The following is a 13,239-nucleotide window of genomic DNA, read 5'->3' on the forward strand; positions in this document are numbered from 1 at the left end:
TGTTTATGTTTTTATTTCAATTTTTTAAACACGAAGACAATGTTGCTGTAATTTTTTTTCCCCTCATGTATGGAAAAGGAATTTCATCAGAAAGTTAAGGTTTATAAGGTGCTTGCTTTCTGTAGCTTATTCTATGTCTGTGTGCTTAAGGATCCATAAGTTCCCTAGAGAAGAGGGGTGTGTTTAGCACCCACGAACAAGTTATGCTATTTAAAGTTTCAGAACTGAGGTAGACAATTGTAAAAATCTGGACAAGTGGACTTCTCTTCCATTTTACTTGGCATAGATTTTTACTTAGATGAGGGGTACAGTATCGTACTTCAGCACATCTGTGTGTCCTGCTCTGACCAAGTCAGGATAATTTCCACCTTTTCAAATACTGTCATTTCTCTGTGTTTGACACCTTCAGTTCTTTGGATTCCCTTGGAACATGCAAGCACTTGGTGTGGACAACAGCTATGCTGCAGTGCTCTAAGGCATGAGCACCATGACCTCACACAGCCTCTGCTCTGTACCTACCTTTCAGTCCTGTTCCACCGACTCTTTCTGGCCTTGACTGATCATTCTTCTTGCTATTTTGTGTAATCAGCTTTGTCAGCTTCCATACTGACAGAGAACAGACAGTTTGCTCCCATCAAAAGCTCAGCAAAGTTATCAATACAAGATATTTATCTGTTCCAGTCTTTAATGGGACACAGTTGATCACTAGGACCCAGCACAACCTTTGTGACATGCATGGATTTTAGTACATTTGTTTAATAAAAGGTAAAATAAATATTGATAATATATTGATTGCAATATTATACACTGGAAATATCATAAGATTAACTTCAGATCTGGCTCCCTGCTCCTTTACCTCATTTTAAACACATGAGATTTACAGACATAGCAATATAAAGCTCATACCATCCCAAACTTTATTTACTTGTGAATCAAAGGTGCTGGGTGCTGTCATTTTCAGTGTGCTTTGGCTAACTGCCCTTACAGATATTAAGGGACAGGGTTGCCTGGGTGCTGTGGGCTTAGAATAATGATTATGGTTTGTGAGTTTATTTTATAATTACTTTAAAACCACTGCAAAGTTTTTTCTACATGTTAAATTCACAGATACAACAAAGGGAGAACTAGCCCTTTTCTTCGGAGTACAGTCCAGACACACTCTGTTGGCATCCTAGGCACCAATTCACCTTCCTCAATGCAGCCCCAGGAAATGCTGCAGAAAAATATTCCATTAGTCATCTATTACAGACAACTAAACCAGCAATCACGTTCCTCAGGCAAACATGGCTCATGTAAACATCATGACTCATTAAAAGAAAGACATATAATGACTTCTGAGCCAATGCACCACTGTTTTCTTAAAAAAAAAAAAAAAAGACTTTAAAATGTTTCATTTTTACTTCATGTGTAAGTGTAGTTTTTCTCCTGAATTGCCGAAGTGTCCCTTGCCTAGCCACTGTGCCCTGCACCAACAGTGCATTTTGCACATGGAGACATCACACTCTTTCTGCCTCTGCTGCTCTGAAGAAAGGGAAGGAGATCACGGTCACAGAAAATGAATTTCTGAAATGTCACATCTGACTAACCTGCATCTGGGAATTTTGTGCACTGGGATGGAGGCATGGGGCTATGCAGGCAGATTAGAAAGCATGCCCAATATAGAGAAAGAAGCAACAAGGAGAAATCTGCAGTTTCATTGGTGAGAGCCAGCAGTAAAGGCTGGACCTCAGATCAAAGTGGTGCTAAAAGTCCCATCACACATGGGTCAAAGAGCAGTCTCTTCAGTTTCACAGAGTGGCATCCCAAGAGAAGTCAAGTCCACCATCCTGTGAGACATAGAACCTCACATGGCCCCAAAGAAGGGACACATTTCATAGACAGTGGACTTGATGCAGTGGTCAGGACAGAAGCAGAGAGCAGAAAGCCCTAACAGACTCTGCTCTAAGTTTGGTCACTTATGACCTTTCTGGTGGGCAGAATCCAGGGTAAAGTTTGAGGGCAGGATGTCTGTCTTCTCCTCTGCAGCACAGGTTCAAACATATCTGTTTCTGAATGACAAGATGGTACGTAGTGTGGTTACCCCACACTTACACCTCATGTCCAGACTCATGCCCACAAATACTTTGGTTTGCCGTGATCGTGTTGCCTGACAGCAGCCTGTCACACCATCGCCACCTAAGGTGAAGCAAACCTGGGCAAAAGGCCTGAGGGGTGTGGTTGCACTGTATGTGTTTGGGGTTGGACTGCAGTTAAATGGAGAACCTGTCCTTCCTATGGTGCTGTTCTGCTTGGAAAATTAGGGATACTGGGGAGACATGGCTGGCAACATAGGGAAGGCAAGACAGCCACCAGCCAGGTGTAGATGCTGCCTGCAGAGATACCGTGGAAGGACTGCAGTCCGGGATGCTATGAGCCAACATCTGGGAGGGTTCAATTAAGTTCCAGCAGCTAGCTCTGAAGACAGCTAAGAAATGTCCACTGCATTTGTACATGGATAGGATTGTGAGATTCAGCTTAGGGTCACACAAAGTAGTTACAATAGTCATAATAACCACTGTTAAAAATCTCTCTGTAGAAGTCAGTAGAAAGAAAATACTCTTTAAAAATAGAGAAATAAGAGGACTTAGGGGACTGCCCTATATACTCCAGCTGTTGACACTGGTTTTTGCACAGGTCCACAGCCCAACCTGCCTCCCCCACCACCCAGTGACTCCTCCTGTGCAGCTGTGACCTCCCTCCCAGTGTTCTCATTCTCTCAAGGACAAGGGAAGTTGGTCAGTACCTTTCCATCTCTTCACATAGGTTCTTCAAAAGATGAGGTTTGGGAAAACCAAGTAGAGGCAACAGGACAGGGTGGCGCTCAGTTGTCCAAAATTTTCCTGGAACTAAGAGATAGTTGGGCATTTCTATTATGAAAAAGGAATGTGTATACAATGGCTGGAACACAGAAAATATTAACGGACACACGTATCATCTCCATTAGGACCACATTCACTGTGCAGTTGACAGTCATTGTCCTGGCTACCTCATCATCACAGCCACTCAGTTGACCATTCCAACAAGCAGAGCAAGGTGAAGGGATGACATAAAATTAAACATTGAATGCAAATGCTCCTAAGAAAATTCTAGTAGGTAAAAGTCAACAAGGAGCTGACTGTTAGATAAGGTTTGAACATACAGCCCATTTCCTTTCCTAAGGCTTTTAGTGCCTCTAAGTAGTCAGACTACAGAAGCCAGTGTATCAACAATGATCCTTTTATAGTACATAAACAACAGAAGTGAAATTAATTGTATTTGTTTACATTCGAAATTAAAACCTCACCTCCTCAGAAGATGCACACAAATGAGCAATTCTGAAAACCTTTAGAAATTATACCAAACAACTTACAGACGATAATGTGAAATTGGTAATTTACTTTAGAAAAGTAAATAGAAGTTAAAATTAACTGATATCCTATAACAGTGAAGTAAATTTAGGACCTTAAGCAATTGAACATCCTGGGAAGAAAATGTTTCAGAGCTCAGGTCTCCTCCACAGATGTGAAAACCTCCCTGCCTCCCAGTGCTCCTCCTCCCACAGCCTTCCTGTGTCCAGGCCACCTCCTGACTATGCCCTTGGGTGCAGAGCACTTACCAAGACGGACTCTGTGCAGGGGAGATCCTGCGCAGCTTCGGTGAGGGGTTTTTAATGCACCTCTGCAGCCTGTAGTTGTAGCTGCTGTCACTGACAAGTCCCTGCTGGAGAGCATGGAGATCTGGCCTCCCAGGGGACCATCTTCCCTGGGGAGAGCAGAGCACAAACTTTTCTCTGAGCTTCCTTGCCACATCTGTGTGATGGATCAGGTCACAATGTCGTCAAACCACGCTTGCTAATTTCCCCTCAGACCAAATGAGTCCAAACTAGCCTTCTACTCTCAATTCCTGTGTGGATATTGAGACTCATGGTTCCTTCCTTGAACTTTAGTCTTTCTGATTACACCTCTACAGCAAGTGATGGGTTACTTCTTCCTGTGTCCTTCTGCACACACACACCTGTTTCCAGCTTCATGTTTCTAGATTTCTAGCTTTCTGTTTCCTGTTCTTAGCAAATGTTAAAAATAAATTTAAAGAAAGACCAAAAGCAAATGTTAAAAATGAATTCAAAATGAATAAAGTGTAATTAATAAAAAATAAAAAAATAGAAAAAATGAATTAAAAGAGAGAGACCACAAGTAAAGAAAGGCTTGGAGTTTGGAGCTGTGCAGTAATAGGCAGCTTGAACACAAACGTGCCTGAGGCTGAGGCCATCCCTGAGCTGGATTCTTCTCTCTGAGGCGCTTGAATGGCCAGCTTCCTCCTCACTGGTGGAGGCAGGAAGTCTTAGCATCTGCTGTGACAAAATGGCATGCATGTTTGCTTTCGTCCCCTAGGTTCTTTATACACAGTCTATAAAGCTCCTGACAAATGCAGCTCAGGATCCACAGTCAGAAGAGAGGTCTAGCAGCATCCAGTTTGGCCTACTTCTGTTTCTGGTTCTCAGACTTAGAAGATATTACAGACTCTATAATAATTGTTCTCAGTATGTCAAAGAAGGACCAAAAAATGGACAATTAGCTATTTCCAGAGAGTCCTGAACACTTAAGGAAGTAAACAGATATAAAAAAACCAAACCAAACAAAAAAAACCAGAAAAACAAAAAACGAAGCCTGGGCTGGGGCTGTAGAACAGTGGAAAAATAACTGTGGGCCAAGTGCTAAGCTCTGGGCTATGCCCCAGTACCACATAATAATTAAGTAAGTAAGTAAGTAAGTAAGCACGTAAGCCATATAGGCTTTAAAAAATCCCAAAGACTATAACATCTACTGTTTAAGATTCCACTCAAGTTACCCAGTGGGAGTGGAACTCTCAGAGGAAAGGAACGGCACCCATTATCAGATACCCAACTCATGCCAAGGGGGTAAGTCCAAATGCTGCCACAGTGGCTCCATGAGCATGTTAATGTGCATGCAACAGAGCTCAGCTGGGTGGGAAAAGCCCACACCTCTTCCCCGATGGTGCTGGCTTCTGTCCTACTCTCTGGAACAGGCCATTTGCCATCCAGTTGCAAGTGGTTCCTTAAAGACTTCTGGGGCTGGTGTGGCAGAAGTGGCTTTGTCTCCTTGCTTTATGAAGCCATTGTTCTCTGGAGGAGAGGGAGAGAGATACCAGCACACATTCCAGGCCAACCGCGAACCTGCTGTGTGACCCTGGGGAGCTGAGTCCACCTTCCTGAATGTTCATTTCTCTGAGATCTTAAAAATAGATGCTTATTTTTGAGTGTTTTGCAGGTGTGTATGTAAGTGCACTGCGTGCTTGATCCTTCTGAACTGGAGATACAGACTTTTTGAGAGCCTCAGGTGGATGCTGGGAACCAAACTGGGGTCTCCCCCAAAGAGCAACCAATGCTCTTAACTGCTGAGATTTACCTCCAACCCTTGTTATAAAAAATCCTTTATTGTTAAATATTCAATGTGCATTGTCTTTTGTGTTCATATAAATCCTAGAATGTATTTCCTACTTCTGTCAGTCCCCTTGTGTTTATTTGCACTGAAAAGCATATAATTAAAATTTTGAGGTCCGTGTGGGACAGGACAGTAAATATGTGATTATTCAGGAATGGGTATGATCCCTTAATACAGTCCAATATGTTGTTATCAGAGCTATGATCATGACATAGTAGGAACATTCCAAGGTTTAAACTGATATGTGAAAACATCCTTTTCCCATTACATCTGTTTACTCTGTTTGTGGATGGCAAGTATGTAAAAGAAGATTAAACTGCATTTCCACTCAGATATCACATGAGGTTTATCTTTCTCAATTGGTTTTCCACAAAGATCTGTGAGATGTCTTTCATCTGACCTTCATTAGCACATTACTTTTTATTATTTATTTATTTATTTATTTAGGAATTTGAGGCAGGGTTTCTCTGTGTGGCCCTGTCTCTTCTGGGCTTTCTTTGAAGATCAGGCTGACCTCAAACTCACAGAGATCCACCTGCCTCTGCCTCCCTGAGTGCTGGGAACAAAGGTGTGTGTCACCATGCATAGTTTATTTTTAATTTTTTGAACAATGATTTAAGTTTTAACTGTGTGTGTGTGTGTGTGTGTGCGCACTTGAGTGCAGATGCTCTTGGATCCCAAATATGTCAATTACTGTTAGAGCTAGACTTATAGGCAGTTGTGGGCCAGCCAAGTGTGAGTGTTGGTAATTGAACTTGAGTCTTCTAGAAAACAGTTCACTTATGTGCTGAGCCAACTCTCTGGCACAACCATTACTTTAAATATGTGGCAACTATGACATTTTCAATAAATGAATGCCTCAATTGTTTATATTTGAAAAAATACACAAGGAAACATTGTTTTGAGAATAAATTATCACAGGATGCAGAACACACACACAAATACACAGAGCTAAAATGATATGCAGAGAACCATAATGTCATTTGCATAATGGTGCTCCTATGGCCAAATTTAAAATAGTCAAAGGTAGGAGCAGCCACTGTCTAGTCTAGGGGTATCGGGATGTGGGATCAGGTCATGGCCTCCCTGTGCCAAGGAGTGCTAGTCAGAACATGAAGAACACCTCGAATGTCTGCCATGCCAGTCAGACACACTGCACAAACTTGATGAGTTACTTATGAAAGATGAAGCTTAGGGGTGTGAAAGGAATAGAGACCATAAACAAAGTGCTTTATCTGTGCTCAAAATATCATAGCCAAATGTAAATAGTAAACTAGTCACAGATAGTTACTCATCTGTACTATTGATATACTCCAGGGAACTGAGGGCTTGCAGCATGCCTGCTTATTGGAGACTAATCAGATACCTCCTCAGAGTACCCTTCATGTGAGGGAACACAGACTCAGTCACACAAGTCACACAGCTGAGCAGACTCACAAGAAGACTTCACACAACCAAACACAATCAGCAGCATAATTCACAATGATGAACACTCTCAGAGGCACAATGCACACTGCTAAACACAATCAGAGGCAAAATGCACACTGCTGAACACTCAGAAACTCTTCACACAACGGAACATACAGTGAAAAATTTACACAGCTGAACACACCCAAAGGCATACATTACAGAGCAGAACACAGACTTAGAGGCATACTTCACACAGGAAAACTGTTATCTGTCACTCAAAGCAAGGGAATGTCACAAACATGAACCCCACCCTCACCTGGAATCCAGTAATTTCAGTGTTGACACTTATATAAAATCTAAAAAAAAAAAAAAAATAACTGGAACCTGGTTGTTGGAAAGAGAAATATCAAAGAAGATCTATTCCATGTTCTGTCTACACTTTGAGTAAGGCCTATAGCCTCAAACAGGCTGTATTGTAATGCAAGGATCATGGGATCCTCAGAGACCTCCAGGAGACAACTTGATGCAAGAGCATGAGAGCTTCATGAGGAGAGCAATCCAAATCAGGACCCAAGTCTCACTGACACAGCAGTACAGAAGTGGGACTCTGAGCCCTGATTTTTAAAGGAAAAGACTGAAAGAAGGGGGTTTCCATGACAGCAAGCAGAGGTTCATGGTTCCATGATAGAAAGCAGGAGGGTTCATGCCTTGACGTTACAGAATTTGGTAAAAGCCACAGAGGAGAGGTGACTGTTTACATAATCACAAATGCCAGGGAATTTGTCTTTATTTTTTACTAAACATTTATTCTGTGATATTTCCTGGTTTCCATTGCTTAGAGAGATAACTTTGTTTTCTGCCAGGTGCATATTCTGTGATATTTCTTGGTACCTGAGATCAGCTCCCAGTCAAGATGGATTCTTATTTCAAAATGGAGTCACCCAGGCTAACTTAAACTCTTCAAAAGGGAAGGGAATTTAAGAAGCGAAATGAGAGAACATTTCACACATCAATGACTTGGAGGAGGAGAAAGAAACCACACAACTGTAAGTTGTATAAACCCATGAGCAGAGGTTTGCCTGATGGCTCAAGTCTATAACCCTGAAGTCGAAACAGGATAGTGAGTTCAAGGTCCACCTGAGCTACAGGAGTGAGTCCAGACTAGCACACAACAGTCACAAAGCAAAAAATAAGTATAAGAATAACATATATTTTTTTTAAAATCCAAAATAAGATGAGCGGTGGAGGTGTATGCATTTAATCCTAGCACTCAGATGGCAGAGGCAGGGGAATCTCTGAGTTCAAGGCCAGCCTAGTCTACAGATCAGGTTCCAGGCCAGCCAGGGCTATGCAGAGAAACTCTGACTCAGAAAAAAAATCCCAAAATAAACAGAAGGAAAATATACACAGGAAAGGATTAATCTTACTTCTTGATTCTGGGTTAAGAGCATAAATGTTCCAATGAAATGTGTAACTGCACATCAGAACAGCACCCTCACTGACTGTCTGAAGGAGTGGCAAACACTTTGAGCTTGGGGGAAAGATATGGACATTTCTCACCCATAGCACTGGACAGAGTACCCTCAGCCACAGGCACCTTGTGGGAACACACCCACAGCCCCTCATCTTCATGCCGAGAGATTTGAAAAAGGATGAAACAGGTAGAGACCAATTAAAGTTGACATTAAGAATAAGCAAAGTTGGGTCGCTTCTGTGATGTGACCCTTTCATTCTTCTGTCAGATGAGCCAATTAAACAAAAACTGCAGTTATTACAATGTATCATGTAAAAAAAAAAACCCTATAAAATATGTTGTTCTTCATTTAAAAAGGTTTTTTTTTTTTTTTTTTTTTTTTTTTTTTTTTTTTTTTTTTTTTTTTTTTTGGAGATTCTTCAATACAAAATGTTTGCTTATGCTCTTTTACAGGACAAAAAGGACTACAGTTCCATGTTAGCCCAGGGTTATATTCAGATCATTGTTAACCATTATATAAAACATATGCCTGGCTGCTAGTACCTAAATAAATTATATAATGCTGTTACTTTCTGGCCTATAGATTTGGTATGGCCAGAATAGTCCATTTTTGCTGAGGGCTACAGGCAAAGTTTAGTTCTCTGTTTAGTGCTAAATAAAACTTTTGTCCTTTAATATTATGCTGTTAAGTTTTAATACAATATGATAGGATTAATAAGATTTGCTAGCCCCTTTATAAATTATGTTTAATTAAAAGTTTTGCTTCCATTTTAGTTTAAAAAGAGCAGATTTAAAGTTATGCTAAAGATTATAGTTGAGTTCAAGATTAAGTTTTATCTAGTCTCTTTGTTTAGGTTGCTTTTTCTTAAGGTTGAATTAAAAATGGGTAACTATCACAAAAACACCAGAGAGTGGGAGTCCCAGTCGGGAGAAAAACCTACAAGGAAGGAAGGAAGCTGGATTGGCCTTGGATCGCCCAGTATTTCCCTGGAAAATGTCTTGCAAAATAGCGGGTGCCAGCCAGCATCACTGCACTGGGCTCTAACAGAGAGCACAGAGATTGCTGCACACCAAGCTCTCTGCAACAGACAGAACTGTGTGCTTCAGGGCACCAGAGACTTGGTGTCCCTGTTGGGAGAAATGCCCCACAGGGAAGGAGGCAAATGGGGCAGATTTAGGCCACCCAGTATATCCTGGAAAAGGTTACACAGAACACCCCAACCCAGGGAACTGATGTGCACCAGCTAGCCTGCTGCTCCCAGGAGAGCAGTACTCACCTGCCACAGATTACTGCTTCAGTACTGGAGCACAGAGCCCCAACCTCAGAATTACAGAAGCCTTGGATTCCTGAGATCAACCTGCAGATGCTCCAAGTGGCAACCAGTTATCCCTAACAAAGCTGACCAAACGAAGGGATACCCAAGTTACAGCAGCAGCTCACTAAATTACAGCAAGAAACCCAGAAGCAGGGCATCTGTTTCCAGGACTTCTCTGGGTGAGAGGAGAGACTTCTTGACTAAAAAGGACCCCAGTTACCACTCAGGTCTGTATGCCTGAGGTGAGCTGTGGCAATTCCTGAAAAACACCAGCCATACAGTGACCATACCCAAAAAGCTGAGGAGGCTTGCTTCAGGAAAAACCATCTTCCTGCCAAGAGGATTCTCTCCGCTACTGGATTCCAGGAACCACCAGAAACTAACACCCAACACCTAAGATAGCCCAATCTGTAAAGGCCAGTGTAAAAGCTCAACCAACAAAGGAGAGGGCAATATGACATCTCGAGAACCCAGTTATCCAGAGGCAAGTAGCCCTGGACACCCCGCATAAAGGAAATTCAAGAGGATGACCTAACCTCTATGCTCATGAAGAGGATCACAGAGGAAACAAATGCTTAAAGACCTAGATAAAGTTAAACTCAAACAGCTTATAGCCAACTGTAAAGAAATAGAGGAAGATAAAGAAAAACAGATTATGGCCATCCATAAAGAAATACAGGAAGTTGCAGCCAAACAGTTTGTGGCTTTTAGAGAAGAAATGCTTAAATCACTAAAAGAAATAAAAGAAACAGTGGATTGTTCAAACAAACAGCTGAAGGATTTGAAGGTAAAACAGGAAAATACAGTCAGACAGGTGAAGGAAATCAACAAAACGACTCAAGATCTGAAGATAGAATTGGAAAAATTAAAGAAAACACAAATGGAGGATATTGTGGAGAGAAATAATTTAGGGAAGAAAACAGGAACTACAAAGGTAAGAATAACCAATAGACTCCAAGAGATGGAAGAAAGAATCTCAGGTGTGGACAATACAATGGAAGAAATCGATGTATCTGTCAAAGAAAAGGTTAAATCTAAAAAATGCCTGACACAGACCATCCAAGAAATTCAAGACAACATAAAAAGACAAAACCTAAGAATAATAGGAATAGAGGAAAAAGAAGATTCCATCCTCCAAAGAGAATATTTTCAACAAAATCATTGAAGAAAATTTACCCAACTTAAAGGAGAGGCCAATAAGAATACAATTGGCCTACAGAACCCCCAATATATTAGAGCAGAAAAGAAAATCCTCCTGCCACATAACAATCAAAATAGTAAGTGTAAGAACAAAGAAAAAAATACTAAAAGCTGCAAGAGAAAAAGGCCAAGTAACATAATGGCAAGCCCATCAGAATCACACCTGACTTCTCAACAGAGACTATAGAAGCCAGAAATGCCTGGTTGAATATCATATAGACCTTAAGAGAACACAGATATCAGCCTAGGCTACTATACCCAGCAAAACTGTCAGTCCTCATAGACGGAGAAAACAAGATATTCAATGGCAAAAACAAATTTCAATAATAACTACACACAAAATCAGTGTTACAGAAGACACTAGAAGGAAAAATACAACCCAAGGAAAGTAGCTACTTTCAAGAAAACACAGGAAATAATTAACCTCAATATAGTAAAAGAAAAAGCAACCAAGTGCAAAAACTTATAACCACAGCCGACATCAAAATCAAAGGATCTAAGAGCCACTGGTCATTAATCTCTCTTAACATCAGTAGACTCAATTCTCCAATAAAAAGACACAGACTAACAGAATGGATGTGTAAACAAGACCCAGCAATTTGTTGCTAACAAGAAAGACACCTAAGTCACAAAGATAGACATTACCTGAGGGAAAAGGGCTGGAAGACTGCTTTCCAAGCAAAAGGACCCAAGAAGCAAGCAGGAGTAGCCATTCTAATGACTGATAAAATAGGCTTTCAAACAAAATCAATCAAAAGCGATGGGAAGGACACTTCATACTCATCAATGGAAAATTCCACCAGGAAGACAGCACTATCCTGAACTTCTATGCCCCTAATACAAGGGCACCCACATTTGTAAAAGATACATTGATAAAACTTAAACCACACAAAGATCCCCACACATTAATAGTGGGAGACTTCAACACCCCACTCTCAACAAAGGACTGATCAACAAAACAGAAATTAAACAAAGAAACAATGTCTCTAACAGAGGTTATGAATCAAATGGACCCAACAGACATTTATAGAACTTTACACCCAAACACAAAAGAATTTACCTTCTTCTCAGCACCTCATGGAACATTCTCTAAAATAGACCATATGGTTAGTCACAAAGCAAGCCTCAACAGATACAAGAAGATTGAAATAATTCCTTGTATCCTATCTGATCACTATGGAATAAAGCTGGACCTCAATAACAACAGTAATAGTAAAAGGCCTCCACAATCATTGAAACTGAATAATTTGCTACTAAATGACAGCTGGGTCAGGGAAGAAATGAAGAAAGAAATTGAAGTCCAGCATACTTTCATTGACAGCCAGGTTGAGCGATTTGCCATAGGGTATCAATTTGCTCCTGCAAGAGGGCAATCCTCTGATTGAACACCATCAAGCTTCCTTTTAGTTGAGCATTAATTCCTTTATGTACAACTAAGGCATGAGCTACATTGGCTAAATGATTATTCAGGGTCTGAGCAGTCTGCCCAGTATGACTCATGGCTAATGCCCTGGTGGTAGCTCCAACAGCCGCCAATGAGATGGTAGTAACAATGGTGGCTGTAGTTCCAAGATCCCTTTTCTGTCTGAAGAGAGTCATAGCGTGAGGGGCATCAATGGGCATAGGCACCCAGTGAGGCATGCGAGTAACCAGGGCATACCTAACTTTACTAGCATTCCAGCATTGGGCAAAAAAGCAAGTATCATTACCACAATTACTTGGCTCTATCTGGCTAATAATGAATAAAAATGGGGGATATAGACAAACAGGTGTGGGCTTATAGGAAATATTATGAGAAGCCTTAACCCCTCGTTGGAACATCCTGCGTCAGTTCTAGAACTAGCAGTGGTGGTGTCCGAGGTCTGAGTAGGTTCAGGAGACCATTGCCCCCAGGGGCGAGACGCGCTCCATGCCAATTGACTAACTCCATGTTTTCCTCCAATTTTGAAAATCATTTAAGGTTCTTAAATTATTTTTTTCCCTTTTTTCTTAAATTTTTCATCAATTACACTTTATTCATTCTGCATCCCCCCATAAGCCCCTCACTCCTCCCATCCCAATCCCACCCTCCCTCCTCCCTCTGCTTGCATGCCACTCCCCAAGTCCACTAATAGGGGAGGTTCTCCTCTCCTTTCTGATCTTAGCCTATCAGTTCACATCAAAAGTGGCTGTATTGTCCTCTACTGTGGCCTGGTAAGGCTGCTCCCCCCCCCCCCAGAGGGAGGTGATCAAAGAGCAGGCCAATCAGATTATGTCAGAGGCAGTCCCTCTTCACATTACTATGTAACCCAATTGGACTCTGAACTGCCCTGGGCTACATCTGTGCAGGGGTTCTAGGTTATCTCCATGAATAGTCCTT

Source organism: Meriones unguiculatus, chromosome 5, assembly GCF_030254825.1.
Source record: "Meriones unguiculatus strain TT.TT164.6M chromosome 5, Bangor_MerUng_6.1, whole genome shotgun sequence".
Classification (NCBI taxonomy): domain Eukaryota; kingdom Metazoa; phylum Chordata; class Mammalia; order Rodentia; family Muridae; genus Meriones; species Meriones unguiculatus.